The sequence below is a fragment of the Atractosteus spatula genome, chromosome 14, assembly GCF_055471065.1.
Source record: "Atractosteus spatula isolate fAtrSpa1 chromosome 14, fAtrSpa1.hap1, whole genome shotgun sequence".
Lineage (NCBI taxonomy): Eukaryota > Metazoa > Chordata > Actinopteri > Semionotiformes > Lepisosteidae > Atractosteus > Atractosteus spatula.
The window spans coordinates 24955137-24974820 of record NC_142719.1 but is presented as its reverse complement, the minus strand read 5'-3'; the positions used below and the strand labels follow the sequence as shown (position 1 = coordinate 24974820).

General features: G+C 38.9%; 1 pseudogene; it reads left to right on the top strand.

Moving 5' to 3' along the window:
* The first annotated feature begins 414 nt into the window (after positions 1-414).
* On the top strand, positions 415-19073 carry LOC148820949 (uncharacterized; annotated as a pseudogene).
* The last annotated feature ends 611 nt before the right edge of the window (positions 19074-19684 follow it).

The window sequence follows — 19684 nt, the reverse complement described above, 5'->3', positions numbered from 1 at the left end:
CTGTAAAATCTGTCCGCCTCAGTCTCCAGTCTTCTGCGGTATCTAGTCAAGCAAAATGAGAGATGTAGATAAAATCACAGTGCAATCATTGGACTCTACAAAATTGAATACATGCTCCCACAAAGCTAGTATAGGTGGCAACACTTAATCAAAATAATTTTTATGCTTTGAAATTATTTCCTATAGAAGAATGTTATTTCCTAAAAATGTACCATCTTGTATAACTGAACTTGACTCTCCCTTTTGAAGTAATGTTTTCACTGCACAAAGAACAACTTGACATAGGCCCTAAGGTTTGTTAATGGCTTTGGATGGTCCTCCTGACAATGGAAAATGGATTTGTGCTTCACTTAAAGTGTAGTCCTTAATTTGAAGGAATTTGAACTCCAGCAAGGCCATAAAGACATTCTCGATATGAAGCTACTTTTACCTTTAGCAAGTCCGCATTTGTCAGGTAAGTAGAGTACTATGTCACAGCAGGGAGGTCTGGACAGAACAGTGTGCTCAACACTAAATAAAAGATATCTACTTTTTTCGCTCAGCAGGACTAAAACAACATGCATTTATCCATTTTTTCTTTTATGTTTCTATTGCCACTGGAACAAAAGTAGTCTTAAAGGATCATTGCGAGCATCCTGCAATTCACTTTTACAGGAATTTTCTGTTGCATTTTGTTTTCGCATTTAACACAACTTCTCGATGCAGTTTATGATTAAAACGATGTCTGCATTGCTGCCCAAAAGCTTCCAACAACCACCACAGAAACAAAAATGGAAAACAAGTGTCATACAAAGCACTGGAGAATAGAAGATACCTTCTCCATTAAATTTTATATAACAAATGCTTAATTACATTTGTTAGCTCTTCTAGTCCTGTTTGCTGATCCATCAAATCTTGGTCCATTTGCATATTCAATTGATTATTGATTATATTCCATGTATAATAAGATAAGACTTTAAGTATTTAAAGTTTATCCAAAGCTCTACCTCAGGACTACTAACAAAAATGAAGAAAAGAGGAGGTAAGGGTTTGGGAAATGTTTTTTTTTATTAACCTATAGTTAATAAGTACTAAATTAAAGTTGAGTTTTACATACACACTATCTGCAGGAGTGTTGTCTGAACTCCAATTCTGCCAGTTATAGGAATATATACTTTAATCAGCCACTTATCTATCCTATCTCTGCAGATAGGAATAAAGTGTTTTCAGGGAGCAGAAGGGAACAGGTTAAATTCAGTACTTTTTAAACAAATTCCAGTTGCTCATGTAACTGATTACTGTTTTAAATAAATAAATAGTTGGTGAAAATGCATTTAAGAGGTAATGCCTTACTTTACATATTAAATACAGTAAACACACTAATGTACATATACAGTATCATGGTAACTGATATTTTTTTAATTCATTTTACCCAACTTTCTGACAGTTTAATAGAGTATTCCCTTACAATAGTTTGTAACTTAACCAAATTAGCAGTTAAAATACATTTTGTTTAGTTCTGCTAAAGTACAAGACATCCAATCAGCAGCACAGCCTGCATTTGAAAAACGTCACATGAAGGTGCTTATATAGAGCCCTACAAGTACATGGACTCTGAAATAGGACTCACCATAAAGCCACAGCACATGAAAAAGCTCACTTTTACTGCAAACCACCCACAGCCCATCTGCTTCACACAACCTCCGAATTCCTTCTGTAATCAGTCTTATTTATGCCTTCATGCACCTTTTTGCCTTTTATAAACATTTACCATTAAAAACGTTCATTTTCAAGCCTTGTATAGCCAGATATGCAATCTTGAAATGGAGTGAGGAGCATGAACCAAAGAATATTTCTTTCAGTTTTTTTTACTTTTCAAGCACTAGCATTAGACAAAATGTCATGAGAACAACAGCAGTACAATGTTTATCTTCACAGTTATATCGCTAAAATATGTTCCAAACAATGCTATAGAACTGAGTGTGTGGAATGTTTAGCACACAGTATCAGATGACATGTTCCTTATGTGGGCGGCCTGGTGGTGTGGTTAGCATTGCTGTCTGTTGCTGTGGCCCTGGGTTAAGTTCCTGGAGTGCTATCTACATGGAGTTTAAAAGTTCTCCCCTTGTTTTCTGTGGTTTTCCTCTGGGTACTCCAGTTATCTCCAAAGGCATGCTTACACGTTAATTGGCTTCTAAGAAAAGTTGTTCCTGTTGTGAGTATGTTGTGTTCCCAGTTGTCCATTCCAGAGTCTATCCTGCTTAATCTCTATTCACCTCTAAGTGATTAGAAAATGGATGACTGTTTCCCTTGTGAAGAACCAAATATAATTTAAAACATTAGCATTTGTGTTTTAATATCACATTATACAACCACTGGTATGTGCAACATCATGTCTTATTAGGCTTTAGATAAAGTGATAGTTGTTACATCTTATTTGTGACCGTAATCCATTGGCAGCATAGTGGTACGGTGGTTAGCTCAGTTGTTTTATGGGTCCTGGATTTGATTCAGGTATATGGCACCTGAACAATTTGCAGGTTATCCCTGTACTTGCTGAATGCTTCATATTCCTCCCACCTTACAAAGACATAGAGGGTAGGTTTGATTGGCTGCTACATCGTCCCCTTGGGGTTCATCACAATGAGGAAAGAAAATGAGTTCTCCACTTCATTATTTGCCCATGAGTGTTGGTTTCAGTGTCTGTCTCTTTCTTGCAAAATACAGTAGTTCTAAATAAAACTATGCTGGCATAGAGGTAATGTACTGACTATGATAAATATCTAAATTTTCCACCCTATCAAAATATTTGAATGGAGTAAAACCAGCAAGTTTTGTAGAAGACAATTAAAGTTTTAAGTATTTGGAGTTTAGAGATCATTTGAAACAACCGTTTGTTAGCTGCCCAGAGCTTCCTTAATAAAATACATTATTGTTCTATCGTAGAAAAGGCCCAGAACTGGGCTGTGAAGGAGCAAATCACAGTTTTTCCTCACTGTATACTGTGTATAAACATTGGCACAGATGCCCCCAGTGTGTCACTGAATGTTAAGGCACATGAGGCTAATATCTGAGTTCAGTCTCTCACAAACCCATTGGAGCACATGTGGAATATTCAAGAATGTCCTATTAGATGCAGTTTACTTATACCACAGCACATGCAGAGCTGCATTTTCTGCTGTAGGCTGAGTGGTCCAATACTGCTGTAATCAACACAAGTTGCAGATGTAACGGCTGCTGATGGTAGACTAAGTTTTAAAAGCATTCTTTTATATTCTGTCAGGGAAGTATATATTCAGAAGATCTATTGAGGAGGAGCATTTAAAACTTTAAAATCATATCCTTAATTAAACAGTGCAACATTGCAAAATAATAGCGTTGAAAATGTCCACCAATCAATAACATAGAAAAACTCAAGATACAGTATGAGCTCCAACGTGAAAGTTCTATCATGTTCTCTATCAATTGTACATCTCAAATCAGTATCAATTACCCTTATGAATGCTTTGTTAATGCACTCCATTCAACTACTTTGCAGTGAATTGCTATTGTAAGGCTGGCCAAGACATGGAATGCCAAGGGGTGAAGCTTCTTCTCGAGAAGCTTATGTCTTTAAGTGCCCTCAATAATAAGGGAGTGAGATCAGTAAGGCTAAGCAAATGGGAAGGTTTTGGGAAACTCACCAAATACATCTTCATACTATAGTAGTTGACCCACTGCATGACTGATGCTCATCATGGCCAGTCCACTGAGACCACTGGTATCTATTCTGCTAGTATCTATGGTATCATTGGTATCTATCTGTGCTGCTTCTGCCGTTGTCACTGGGAAAGTGACTGCAATCCGAAGGACTACAGGTAGTGTTTACAATACCCTCATTTAATGAATAACAGGAGTATCTGCAATTTTAAGAAATGCATTTTAATGTTGATTATGTATAATTGCTGAACAGTCTTTTGTACATTTGCTTTCACACTTTTGTTTGGTCAGGCAGCACTGATTTTTAGCAGGTGACCCACATGGCATGTGTACAATTGCAGGAAACTTGAATCTTGTAAATTCTAGTAAAACACCTCCAATAGTCTACATGTCTAGCTTGAAAATGTGTCTTGTCTACCACTCGCTAGTCATCAGATGAAATACATTATTACAGTGAATTCATTTGGCTTACAGTACCTTTGTTTTGAGATCACTTATCCCACTTCTCACAGATGAAGGAAGGGCATGCTCTGGAATGACAAGGAGAGCAGTAGAGACCCTATGCGTAGCACCAAAAGGGGCAACACGGAGGTTAGCCCAGGCTCAGGGGGTCAGACAATGTCGGGGTAGAAACCTATGCCCTCAGGCCACAGGAAAGGCGACCTGGTACTAGGCGGGGCTCAAGACATCCATACCCTCACTGCTGAGCAAGGAGCAAAGGGAGACCTGGAAATATATAGGTCTACACAAAGACACACCGGAAGGACACAAAAAGCACAGGGAAACTAGGATAGGACAGAGAAGGAGCGCCCACTAGATGTAGAGGGTGTGACACAGCTCTTGTTTTCTATGCTTCAGGATCATATAATTTACTCGACTATGATTGGTGACCGAGCTTTCATTAGGATAATCCACAGTAGCAACAGAAAAGGCTGCTATAGGGAATTTTTCATACACATGGATTGCTTAAGCCCAGGGCTGGCACTTATTATGGGAAACCAGCAAGTGAAGCAAGCTGCAGTTTTCTCCCCTGGAAGGGGAGTGAGGGAGATCTAGGAACCCAGAACGGATCTGTCTGTGAGTGTTTACAAACAACCCGTTCTGGAGAAATGCAGAAGGAACATGGCTATGAAAGCTGCAAGGCCACTGAGCTGTGTGTCATGAATGAAAATTGTACTCGATGACTTAAGCAGTCTGTGTGTAAGCTTAACGGTCTTTGGTGAGTTATTGTAATGCGTGTGCCAGCAATCCCAAAGGGGACTGGGGTATTTAAAGAGACAGCTTGTTCTAAGAGTGAGAGGGAACAGGGCTGTCTGAGAGAAAACAAGAAACTAGAAGTTTACTTACTGTATGTGAGTGAAGTTTAGTGAGTTAGTGTGTGAAGTTCAGATAGCAGGGCCATGGCCAGGAAGACTTTTACAAGGTGTCAAGGGTCTGACTTGCTGTGGGCCTCTGGCCACTAGCTGCTATGTTAGTGTGTTTTTTTCTTAAGTCCGACATAATGTTGATGCCACCAATTGGAAGAGCAGACTGAATGGGGCACCAATGGCAATTTGCCTACATAGGGTGGAGGGGCAGGTTTACAGAACATGTGATGAACCATTAGCTGTCAGTATGTTTAAATACTTCAAGCTCCTATAACTACTGAAGAGCAAGGAGCTCTGTGTTAGGGAAACAGAGAAAAGCTGATAGAGGCTCCAAAAGAGTAAGAGACTCAATCATTGCTGTGTTGGACTGCCAGTAAGGTACAGAAGAGAATAGTGCAGTTCAAGCCAAACAAGAACAGCCGAGAGATGGGTTTTCCAGTACTACTACCCACTAGGGACCAGTGTGCGAGATGGCTGTTAAAGCCCTGATGCACTGAGTTCACGAATAAGGGGCCAGGGACAAGGGCAGTGCAGGGCTGGATTTTGGTGTTCGTAGCCCCTAGGCACTTTCGCTCTGAAATGTGCAAAAAGAGGGTTAAACGCCAATTTAATTACGTCAATTGACATGATGCACTTTAAACTTTTCTAATGCTAAACCACGTGATTGATGGAGCGAGTCAAGCGACCATCACTTCGATACTTCTAGTTTCTAGAACAGCCGCTAGATAGCATATGATTATTGATTTGGAGCACCTAGAGTCGACCACAAGCATGTTGTTTCAGCTCGTTTTTCTGTTGATCACTAGTGTTTCCCTCCTTCGTACTGTAGGCCATGAAAATGTCATAGGCCCTAGGAACTGTGCCTACAGTGCCTAATGGAAAATCTGGCAGTGTCAAACCTTAGCTTGTGAAGGGTATGAACTGGTGTATGGATTGCTGTGCCTGGGATAAAGGAAGCAAAGGGCTTAATGATCTCTCATTTGGATCTCAAGCAAGACCAAGGCATGAAAGGGATCACAGGAAGTTACATGGTGCTGGTGACGATGGTGTAACTTGGAGGAAAGACCTTTGAGCCTGTATTACCACTAGCAAAGGGCTCAGAGATCCTTAGTTTAGTCACTGCTCAGACAGAATGTGAAATAAAATCTGCTGACAGCCCTTTTCAAAACCTGGATGCCTCAAGTATTAGCCTTCTCTGAAAGGAGATTGAAGTTGATCACTATTTTTGGGAGAGAATACGTGGAAAATTGGGTGGTTTAGCTCAAGTATTAGAGTGAAAAATTGTCCCAACAGATTGTGTCAGTCGACTGGCATTGACCTGACAGGAACAGTGTGGTAGCAATTGTTAATGCTGAAGATATAGACCCTGTGCAGGGCTCAAGTAGGTAAATACCCAGAATAGTAGCAGTAGACTTCTAAAGGAAGTCTTTAGAGTAAAGGATACGAAAACAAATAATAATAGTGAGCAAAGGTAAAAAAACATGAGGTGGGTTTAAGTAGTGTGGAATGCGTGACAGTGTGAGTGTGTGTGGAATGTTTAATACAGTGCCCCTAGTGTGAGCTCCACGTGGCATTATACTATAAAATACAAATAACTACAAGAGACATGGCTGCAACTAAGTAAATGTGAACACAGCAGGGTCTACAATCTGTTTTGTGAAACACAAATTACCTCAATAAACTATATGTTGTATTAAGAAATACTTTTAATACATAAGATTTTTTGTCTAATTTCAAGGCTGGCTTCAAAGCTTTCTATCATTCTACCACCAACAGCAGTTCCTGGACTGGAGATAAGCTCCAGAGACACTGTTTAATTTGTGCTAATTAAACTTTTGCTGGAAGCCTTTCTGCATAGGTAATGTATTGCTGAATACTAAGGTTAAAGCAAATGAAACAGTGATTTGATTATGAACGATTGTAGTAAAGCAGTGGTTGCACTGACAATGTTTATTCACAAGCATGGAAAGTAAGATGTTGGGTAAATAAATAAGAACATGTACACCACCACAGGGTAAACTGGGTAAACTTGGCAAAAAGCAGGACATGTCGCATTTCAGCAGGTGTTCCCTGTTCCTTCTACAGTGCTCATTTCTAAGAGGAGAAACTATGACAAATCCCAAATTACATTTGTCTGCAAACAAGATATGATTAGTTCACAGAGTATTTTAGAATTATATCAATTGAAAATTGTTTCAATTGTAACTTTGGTAGGACTCACACTACAGACCTTTTTCCTGGCTTATCATAAATTTACTATCACTGCCTGTTAGCCTTGCTTTTCAAAATTTTACAGTAAGGGAAAAAAACAGACCTGCTCTTTTGGCACCTTTGAGTATAACCCACAAAGACACAGTTGTCAGATGATTTATTTTGGAAGGGCAAGAGTGCACTGGCGTAGTACTGGAGGCAGCTATAACAGAAGCTAAGTGGTTTAAGTGAGAACAGAGTGATTATACTTCAGCAGCAGAGGTACTGGATGAATAGGGATGGTCTGTCTGGTTCCCCAGTAATATCTGGTTATGATCTCTGTCTTAGTGAAGAAAGTCCATTCTTATAAGAGTATGTTGCTGGCTCAGGAAAAAGGAATTTACAGCTAAATAAACAGGGGCCTAGGGCCTAGTGCCAGATATTTCTCTCTGAATAAAAAATTATTTAGCTTTGCAAAATGTCAGAAATGAAGGATTGTGGTTAATTACCACTAAAAGATGGTCCCTTCATGGTACTGACATTGATTCAACCTGGTCACTTTGTTTCACCCTCTTTGTAAAGGAGAGAATCTGAGCGGTGTTTGGTGAATAGTATCCTGCCACACACAGTAAATGCTGCTATGCAAATGCCTGACACAATCAGATTTACTACATACTGTAGCTGCAGTAAGTGTGAACTATTTATGCAAAGCCTTCTTTAGTGCCTTCCACATTATTGATATCACTGATTTTGCATGAGAAGAAATCAAACTTGTGATTTAGCAAAGTTAAATTCAGATTGATCAGAATCTTTGAACACCTTATCACAACTCAAGGTAAACTTTGCATGAGCAGCCAATATAAAGTGTTGTAAACGTAATCCGGCAGATTTACCAGTCTAGTTCAAATGACTAATTGTCAGGTGCTCTGTGCCATTAAAGTCTTCTGTTTCTTCCTACATATTCATGAAACTAAAAAGCTATTTTTTGTGATACAAAATACAGATCTGTCAGGATTAAGTGTCACCATAGAATTGTGTTTCTGTATAAAGAAGAAAAAAAAGGAATGATGAGCTTAACAATTAATTTTTTGCACAGTACTGTCCTCCTTAAGAAATAAAGTGCTTCTTACCTCAAGTCATGTACAAAATTCAAATGTTTTGTTGGAAGAATTATTATCACTTTTACAGGTGGGACTACAGGACAGTACTTACAGGCCAGGCTGAAAGCAAATGGGGCCTTTACAAAGAATAGTCAAATTTCTAAAAATGGAAGGAACATTAGGCAGGCTCGTGTTTATGTTAAAATGAACATTTATTACAGAAAGCTGTTTATTTGGAATACCATAAGTTATGGAGCTTAAAGTGTTTATATCAAGTGCAAATAAAATAACAGATATAATATGCAAGGACAATACAATAATATAAATCAAATGTAATTAGTCAAGCATAATAATGTTGAAATGGTAACTCAAGTTCCACACAAAAAACAAAATGATATGCTAAACATTAAAACTATATAAATCAGGCACATGCAAATCCCCTGTTTGTATGTGTTCCATGATTGAATGAATAAGTGCAACTAGTAAATGACATTACCATTTTGAGAATTAAAAACCTTCATCTGCTTTTTTACTGAGAATTTCTTTACAGTGACAGTGTCTTTAAAGACATTACATGTTTGAGAATTAGAAACTACACATGAGTCTCAGCTAAATCATCTGATTCATCATTGAATGAATCTTTGATTGTTAGCAAAGTTTAAAGGGCTTTTTTCTGCTTTACTGTATATTTCTGTCTCACAAAAAGTTTCTCATGAAAAATACCACCCTATTCAATGACATCTTATTTTTAAATGGATTTTCCTATTATCAGATTAATTAATCTGGAGTAGTTATAACCCAGAATGGCTCACCCAGATACACTGAATTCAGTAAGTAGAAAAACAATAGCTTTCTGTATTTAACTAACCAAGTATCACTGGAAAAAGTCTTACAACACATTACGGTAAATTGCAATGAAAATATTCAAGATAATGTGTCTTGGATCCTGCTTCTCCATAGGTAAAGTTTATCAAAACTTTGCAAGATAGGAGTTGCAAGATGTACAGTAATTGGGTGTATGGTAGAACAAATTTAAAATCAATCTACTTGAGCATTTGAAAAGTGGGTCTACATACTAAAGCCAGAATCAACAACACAAATTCAGTACATTGGAAGAGACACTGATGGCATTTCAAGGACATGGAAGAAGTGACCTAATTCTCACCATGGAATATGTACTGTAACAAGAATCCTCCATTCTTTTTTCCCCAAGTTTCCTCCTACACAGGGTGAAGATAAAGACAAAAAATGTTTCATAAGTAGACCATTCACTGTTTTTGCTCTTTTTCATGAAAGTTTTTTTTTCTCTCATTGACCTTAGGGCACAGTAATGAGAGCCATTTGTGTTACTGGATGTTCTGTTTCAGGGAACACTGCCAGCATGAGGTCTCTGCATGTATATCACACTCTTGGGAAAATTAAGAGAATCCTTGGGAAAATGAATGATCCTAAGTCTATAGTCTTAACACTTAACAGGTATGTTAAGTGTTCAATCATTTACATTTTCTTAGCAGCGTTTCCACCTTGTAACCTGATTTGTTCAGATCTCAGAAGCTAAGCAAGGCTGGGACTGGTCAGTACTGGAGTGGGAGACCTCCAAGGAAAGCCAGGTTGCTGCTGTAAGCAGGGCTGGTGACCCAGTGTTGCTCTTCAGAAAGCAAGAATATCCAAAGCAGTGGACCAGTATGGTGACAGTGGACACAGTGGTATAAGAGGTGCCCTCTTTGGGAAAGACATGAAGGCAATGTGTTGACTATTAAGTCATTAAGGATCCCAAAGGACATTTCAAAATAGTAGGGGCATCAACCCTGGTGACATAGGTAAATTTCACTTTGGGCTTGTACAATCTGAACTTCCTGAAGTTCGTCCTTAATTTGTCCTTAATCATTGGATCAATTTCTTACTTCTCTACCGGATCTTCTGTATAGTGGGACTACAAGTTCATAACGTCACTGGGGGGGGCACTATACTTCACTGGTGAACCATGTGGGTCCTGTCCTACTGTATACTGTATGTAATTGACTTTGATATTCTCTGAAACATCCAAAGCTATTCTGCAGTACAACAGATTGGCCATATTATTTACATGTGTTTTTCTGTACATGCTGTTAAATGCCTTTTCAAGAGACAGATCCAAGATATCTTCCAAAGTATTATTCTACAGGTCAATAGACCTCACTGATTTGCAATGAGCTGTTTCTTATTTGTATTCATAGTGGTCAGCAGCTTTAGGTAAATTCACATCTGGACAGATGTTATTTGTATAAAAGTCTTATCGAAAGACCACAGGTGGTGTGGATAGGCAATAAAACATCAACACCACTCACCCTGAGCACTGGAACCCCACAAGGCTGCTGTCTGAGTCCAAGGTTGTACTCCCTGTTCACTCACGACTGCACAGCAAGACACAGCGACATCCGCGTCATTAAGTTTGCAGATGACACCACTATAATAGGCCTGATCAGCGATGATGACGAGTCTACTCACAGGGATGAAGTTGTACAGCTGCTTCATAACAATAACCTGGACTTGAACGTAAATAAAACGAAGGAGCTAATAGTGGACTTTCGGAGACACAGGCCACACACTCACAGCCCACTCAGTATTGATGGACTGGAAGGGGAAACAGTCACCAGGTTTAGGTTTTTGGGAATTCACATCTCTAAAGATCTAACCTGGACTGTGAACACTGACTCTATCATGAAGAAGGCTCAGCAGCGCCTTTATTTCCTGAGGTGCCTCAAGCGATGGGGGATGTCAGTACCTGTGTTAGTGAACTTCTATCGCTGCACCATCGAGAGCATCCTCACCAACAAGATCACCGTGTGGTACTGTACAGCAGCACCTCTTCTCGAGAGAAAGGCACTGCAGAGAATGGTCAATATGGCCCAGAAGATCATCGGCTGTGGTCTCACCAAGATTAAACAGCTCTATGAGGACTGCTGCTGTGGTAGAATTCTGGCCACCACAGAGGACAGTCACCACCCCGGGCGTGAGCTCTTCACCCCACTGCCCTCAGGCAAGATATAAGAGCACTTACCACTAGATTCTTCAATAGCTTCTATCCACAAGCAGTGCGATTGGCAAACACATTTAGCCATCCCCCTCGGACCACACATACACCATTACCATCTACCTCATTATGATTTCTTATTTATTGCACATCTCCAATCATTGTTTACATGGCTGTATTGTTTACATTCAAACTGTCTACATGTTTACTTGTACATTGTCTACTGTTTGTATATTGTCTTGATGCACTGTTTGCACTTTGTGCTTTTTACACTTGTTTACAATTGAGAGACTTTCTGTAAGTAAGAATTCCATTGTACCAGTACATGTACCGGTTACATATGGCAATAAAGTTCAAGTTCAAGTTCAAGTAAGATTTTGTCATGTCTATGTGAGTTTTTGCTGGGAGCTTTGGTTGTCTCCCACCTTCCAAAGACATGCTGTCCGTTGATTTACATTGTGTACTTGTGTATACTGTACATGCTCTGTGATATACTGTTGTTCCATCCAGGGTGTAGTCTGTCTTTGCAACTTGTGCTTCTGGGATTGGCTCTTGCTTGCCAGCTGTCTGATAATCCATGGATCTCAGTCTGATACAGAATTAGTAATTAAGACTGGTGGTGTTCATAGACACTGAACAGCTATTAAGCTATTAAACTGTGCTGTAGTGGAGAGCCAAGAAAACAATCTTCAGGTACGGAATGACCTCCTATCCTTGGTATTGTCTGTACTGACATAATGCGTACAGAGGATATGTAGAGGATATGCACTCCATTTTATTTTCCAAAATTTTTCTTGTTTGTTTCGTGGTTTGTGGCTTTATTTGCTTTAATTAAGCAGACATTTTATTTCAGACACGTTTTATTAGTGTTTCTCAAAGTAATATAATAGCTAAGTATTTACACATAGGAAAAAAGAAGAAGCAAGCATATCCAGACCGCTTAAAACACATGCTTGGCAACTGCATAGCATTCCAATATAAAATAAGAGAATTAACACATTGTCTGGCAGCATGTACTTTGTTGACAAGGAGAGAGAGAGAGAGAGCTCTGTTTAGGCCATATGTGAAGAATATTTAATCAGTATGCCCAACGAACTCTGTGTCGATTAACAAAACCTGAAATGCTTGTTTTTTTTAACTGCACCTTGAATCAATTGCTTGCTTCATATCAAGGGAAAGCAGGCCCATTCTTAAAAATTACCCATTATCAAAATGAATAAATATACTTATACAGTATGTACAGGTATCACAACAATGTACAGTACTTGATTGAAATAATATAATTATTGAACTAAAATCAAGGATGTCATGTAAACCATTTTTCTGCAGCTTTTAAATTTCTAAAAATGGAGAACTGATATCCTTGGTCATGAAGGACAACCTTTTACTTAACAAGAGATGCTTTCATTAAGATTTGACAGTGAGCAAGGAATGACTGAATTCCCTGTGTTGACAATGCTAGCACATCCTTTTTTTGCCTAAATCTTTGTCAATGCACTATTTTAGAGGGAAAACTGGTTAAAATGCTGAGCACATCCACAGAACTCAGCACTCAAAGATGTAAGAAGGCCTTGTGTTTTTGTTTTTAGACAGTTGAGCTACTGTAGTGGGGTCTACATGTGCAGATAGATGGTTTGAACTAAAACACTGATCTCTGAAATTTTGAAAGAATTGCAAAATTGTAAAGGTTATTTGGTCATTCATTTAACATTACTAATGTAGACACCTGGCATTTGCTGATCTTTACTCTGATTAAAGTTGCTGTGAGAGTGAGAGATTTCATGTTTCATCACTGACACACCAAGTACAGTTACAATGACCTTGAAGTTATTCAGTTTTTTTCTCTGCTTTACATCAAGTTAGAACATTTTTTATTTCTCATAAGGTATTTGAGTAATTGTATCACATTAAGAAGACATTAAGTAAGAGCAATATTGTTTTCTTTGGAGTAAGGATCTAATGTTTTTCCAAATGGATAATTCTTCTCTTTATGTGATAGTGTGCAACATTTGCTATTTTATCACAGTAACAAAGATTTAACTTGGACTGTATGATCTGAATAAATCATAGTTCTTTTGAGACTTTCTAAACAGATCCACTAACAGAACACAATGGCTTGTGACAGAGAAACCTACAGAATCACATGCGAATCAAACATGCAAAAAATAGAGGGTACATCTAACCGAGTGAGATATAAAAGAAAGATAATGCACATATTTTGTGATGTCAAAGATTACTCCAGATGTATTGCACTTTCCCTTTAAACATAGTATATATAGCAACTGTGGCTTAGTTCTTTTTTAGAATTTCCTTATGATTCTGAAAAAAATATTTATGGACAGACCCTTGATATAAAACATTTGATGCATCAGTTATATTTTTCAGAAAATTGAATACTTGTACGGATTCATGATTGTACAAAGCTAGAATCATTTTTATAGCTCCTGTCATTTTCCATTAGAACATTGAAATGTTATAAAAAGGTTATGTTGTTGGATAAATAATTGAATCGTGAAAAAGTGCCAAATTACTTTAGTTGCCCTTAAGTAATGTTTTAGAAAGAGGTTAAAGTCTACTTTCAATCAGTATTACTTTTAATTTGCCTTGTATTGTGAGATTTGGCATCTTGAAAGTGATTTAAAAATAGTGGTCAATGTTTTGAAACAGTCAGATAGAAAAAATAATGTTACAATAAGTAACTTAAAATTACTCCTGTAATGCTCTTTGTGTGGGCAAAACCTACCATAAAATATGATCTGTAAAGACTAATTACTTTAATTTACAAATCAGAAATGAATCAATGGTTTGTTTGATCTTTATGTCCATTTTTGTCATACAGACATTTTTTCTCTACAAGTGTGAACTTTGTCATTCTTAATACTTGTGTTTGTGCTGTGAGCATTGAGTTACTGTAGTTACATCAACTATACATTCAGTGCATGAATTTATCTTGAGACCTGATTATGCAATTGGACTGAAGCTTGGCATGAAAAATAACACAAGTTACTGAGAAAATTTGCAGTCTGTGGCTATATGGACATGGTTGGCCATCTGTATGCTATGCATGTCATTATGGGATTTTCACACATACACAGAACCAATTCTTTTGTAACAAGGCTATGATCCAAATCCAAAGATAGTTCTGAATTTGATCATAACAAAAATTATGGATTACTTTGGCTGTAACTAATTTGTTCAGATGCTAAAGGAAAATTATGATTTTACTGTTTTTGCTGTTTGTATTTCTGTATTTGTATTAGCTTTAGCATTCAAGCACTCACACAAAGCATGCTTCATAAGTGGAATGAAGAGACCTCATACTGTACCAGATTTTCCATTTTCTTCAATATATGGCAACAATGTCCATATATGGTCTTAGAAGGCTGCTGTTTAAGCTCTTAGTTACTGTATTTGAGGTTGTTATTTATATATTTTATATATTTTGTTCAAAACTACCATTTTGCTCAGTCTACCACAACATCCATTTCTGGGTAGTATGGCTGAGCTCTGATATACCTTCTGTGGGGATAACATAACAAACTCCACATGGTCACATGGATTTACTCCAGGTGTTCCGCTTGTCTCCCACATTCCAAAAACATATTGTTTAGTTTAATTGGTGTCTCTTAATTGTTACCCATATGTCTGTAAGTGAATATGCATGTGTCTCTGTCCATCAATCTGCTGGTGTTCTGCCCAGGGTTTATCCTGCCTCGTGCCCAATCTCTGCCAAGATGGATTTTGGCTCACCGTGGCCCTGCTTCATCAATTGAAAATTGATGGATGAAAGGATGGATGATCAAACTGGCAGGCAATCAAATCTCATGGATAAGTAATCAAAGCTGTTTAAGTGAAGTACTTAACCCGTAGACATGCTTGTTCATTCCATTAGAGAGTTTTGCAATAGAATTCCCATTCTTTTGATTCTTTTAACTCATCATTATCAGGATCAATATAACCATTAACATGCTGGTTACACTGAAGTACTGCAATGGAGCGGATTACCAGGTCATGTCATGTCATTTACCAAACTGCTTTATACCATATGGTGTTGCCATATGGTGTATACCATTCTGCAGGTGTTGCGGGAAGCCGGAGCCTACCCAGCAAGCAACAAGCGCAAGGCAAGGTACACGGTCAAGGGGGGAAATTTGGGACTACTGTACCTACTCTTATCGAGAAATGCCTGGAGATCTTTAATGACCACTGAGAGTCAGGACCTCGGTTTAACGTCTCATCCAAAAGACGTTCCCCACTACAGTATAGTGTCCCTGTCACTATACTGGGGCATTAGGAACAACACGGACCACAGGGTGGGCAACCCCCGCTGGTTCCATTAATACCACTTCCAGCAGTATCCATCGCTTCCCAGGAGTTCTCCTATCCAGGTACTGACCAGACTCACACCCTGCTTAGCTTCAGTGGGCCAGTTGAGTGCTACAGGGTGATATGGCTGCCGGCACGATTACCAGGTTATGATGAAAAAATCTCAGGACCTTCATATCTGCATTCATCTGAAGTGAAGACTGTGTTTTTGTTTTGTCAAATTGCCATTTAATGTTTTCAGTTTTTACTAACTGTACATCCCAAACCACCACCTGCCAGATTGACTCCAAGCATTAATTCCCAGCATCTTTTTTGGGACTTTTATACCAGCAATATATTATTTTCCTCTCTTTTACTGCCCAGCTGTTCCATCTTCATTACATAAAATGAAGCACATCTGGACTTTTCATAATGATGTTTATCTATCATGTCCACAGAGAAATGTAAACTCCATTTATTGAAATCAGCAAGTATTCAAAGAGTTGCACAGAATGCGGTAAATTATGAAATAAAAAGTTGATAGTAAGCCAGTAGTAAAGATCTATTAAACCTGACAAGCTCTTACTCATTAGGGTAACAGCCCAACACATTTGGCACAACACTGCAGCTGTAGTTGCCAAATATTCTAGTTTATTGCTGAGGGCAAATAAAAAAATCAGTGCCTGTTCATTTCTTTACCTTAATAGTTAATTTGTTAGCTGACATTTGTTTACTTAATTTAATTTAGCAGTACTTGTCTGACATGCTTAAAGGGGTTTTGAACTGCTAGTCTTTTGGAACATTGACTTAAAATGTGCTTTTTCATCTACAGTACATTCAAAACAACTTTGAATTGTTGATGAACCAATTCATGTGAGAGTGTAACTAATTTTACATAGAAAGCTGAGACTATTAGAGTATTGTCACTTCTCGTTTAAGTTCTCCTCAGTAAGTGGCAAGCCTTTTGGTATAACAGACTTGTTTGTTTTATGTGTAGACTGTGTGACTTTGAGACGGTACGTTTCAACAGAGATGCAGGTCTCTGTACATACTGTACTACAAAAGCATTACCACCTCCTAGTCTGATCTTGTCATATCTAAGAAGCATAGTAGTGTTGAGTTGTGGACATTACTAGGATGAGAGACTAAAGGAAAATTAAGTGAAGTTGTTGGATAATGCTCTTTCCTCTGGACTGGAATTTCCAAACCAATTTGCCAATGTCGTGAAAGGGTGATCTGTGCTTTAGCAGATCTTTTGGGATGTTGAACCAAGTTCCTAACTAATTAGTCATTAAGGATATTGTCGCACCTTCCATAATAGTAATAGAAAACACCCAGGTGCCCTGGCTAAATTGGGCTTTCTTGATCTAAATTTTCCATATAATTCAATTGGCAAAGTCAGCTGCTGTGTAGAGTGGCTGCTCATGCAGAATAACTGACAAGTATTAACCTGGTGTGTGATGTGTTTATAAAAAGCTTTGGAATCCTTTTGGATAAAAAGCACTATACATATGCAAAATATTATTGTTTTTGGAACAAAAAAATTACTGTGAGAAAGACAGGGCAGTACGCAAAGGTAATGTAGCATAGGAGAACAAAAGCTGGGAGACGTCTGACGATTCCTCCTCACGGGCACCATTCAACAATCCAGTTATTGATGTCATTAACAATATTAATCAATTAATATTAAACAGAGCTGTTGGACTCCACCCTCCAGCGTTTTTCCACCAGTCAATTATTTCATTAAACAATGCACCAATCAAGCACCCAAGACACTCTCTAAACACAGTAAACACAGGTCTAACCTCACCCAAGGAGAAATTGAGGGACTCCAGTCTCTCCGCAACAGGGATGATATCATCATCAAACCAGCGGACAAAGGAGGCGCTATTGTGGTGTGGTGTAAGGACCTTTATATTTTTGAAGCCTCTAGACAACTAACCGACACTTCTGCCTACCTCCCTCTCCAACAAGACCCTTCCACTGACTACCAAAGGGAACTGGTATTCACCATCTCCCTTCTTATTAACAGTAAGGAGCTCCCCCAGGAGGTGAACCGGCTCATCATTGAACATCCCCAGGTATCTCAATTTTACCTCCTCCCCAAAATCCACAAACTGGACACCCCTGGATACCCCATCGTATCAGCATGCAACTGTCCGATTACATACATCTCGGCCTTTCTCGAAAGCCTCATGAGACTGCTGGTTGAAGGTCTTCCCTCATACATCAAGGACACCAACCATGCACTCCAACTTTTTAATTGGGCCCTGAGTGATACATTTTTACCATGGACATCACATCTCTTTACACCATCATTCCCCATAATGACGGTCTTACAGCCCTCAAGCACACGCTGGACAAACGCACAGTGCTTGATCCACCCAGCCACACCCTGGTACGCCTTGCAGAATTGGTTCTCACACCGAATGCATTTTCATTCAATAACCTTTTTTACCAACAGGTGAGTGGAGTTGCCATGGGCCCCAAAATGGGACCCAGCTATACCAGTATTTTTGTCGGCTGTGTAGAAGAACGGTTCTTCACTTCCTACACTGGCTTTGTCCCTGACCTCTACAAGCGATACATTGATGACTGTGTCGGTGCTGCCACATGCTCTAACAACCAGCTTGAGCACTTTCTACATCACTTCACTAACTTCCACCCATCCCTCAACTATACAGTTAACATATCTTCCACTGCTCTTCCGTTTCTAGACATCAACTTCTCCATTACCTACCTCCGACTCTCTACTTTGGTCTATTACAAACCCACTGATTCACACAGCTATCTCCTGTATAGCTCATTTCACCCCAAATAAACTAAAAACTCTCTCCCTTTTTCACAGTTCCTTCGGCTACGACGACTCTGCAGCGACAACATCGATTTCCAGAACCAAGCCCTCAAAATGTACTATTTTTTCATCAACAGAGGATATCCTAGCAGTGTTATTGACAGGGCCCTTGCCCAAGCCAAAAACACCCCTCGGACCATCAACTTGAGCAAGAACTGCCGTAACAACCGCATTCCTTTGGTGCTTCCCCACCACCCCAACACACTTTGTATCCCCAGGACTATTAATGACAACTTTTCCATCCTACAGGATGATCCCTCCATTGGGGCCCTGTTTTCTGACCACCCCATCATCTTATATCGCCAACTGCCTAATCTGCGTAACCTTCTTGTACACAGCTCCCTCAGCAACCATCCACACCAGGCATTTTCCCTTGCAACAGAGCTCGCTGTATCACCTACAAGTACATATCTAACACCACACTCCTTCAGGGCAATTCTGGATCACAGATGACATACTGTATTGTACCTACAGCAACCTTATTTACTGTATCTCTTGCAGTAAGTGCCCAGCCATTTACATTGGAGAAACAGGAAGGAGGCTCGGAGAAGCTGTTAGGGCTGTGAAGATGAAAGATTTCTCCAAGCCTATTGTTTTTTATTTCACCTCTGACGGCCATGATCACACTAATCTCTGTCTGTGTTCTCAACGCTGGTTTTCCTAACTCATACATCAGAAAGACTACAGAAACTAAAATTATCCTGCAGCTAGGATCACACCTTTCCCTTCTCTCAACGACAGACTAATTTTCTTCTAAATTCTCTCTATTCATTGTAGGTTTTGTAACACAAAAAAGGACATGAGTAACATTTATTGGCCATTTAGAGTTTAAATTAAGCCTAAATAAGTTTTGAAATATATAATGATACATCACTCAATATTCAATTTATATTGCTATATTTTAAAAAGCCTTGATCTTGAAATGCTCTGGAGAGCTGTAACGGTTCCCACAAAGCAAGGATAACCCCTGCTGACACTGTCTAATTTGATCCAACATCATGGACATTCCTTTCAGGAAGGAATAAACAAATGCAATCTGCTTTCTCAAGAAAGGTCTTGGGAACAGGTAAGAAGACTCTTTGATGGGAGACTCCCCTTGGGCAATTCACTTAGTGCTGAAAAAAACTGACAAAAGGCCCAGTTCATTTGGAAGAATTAATGGATCTGAATATTCTTC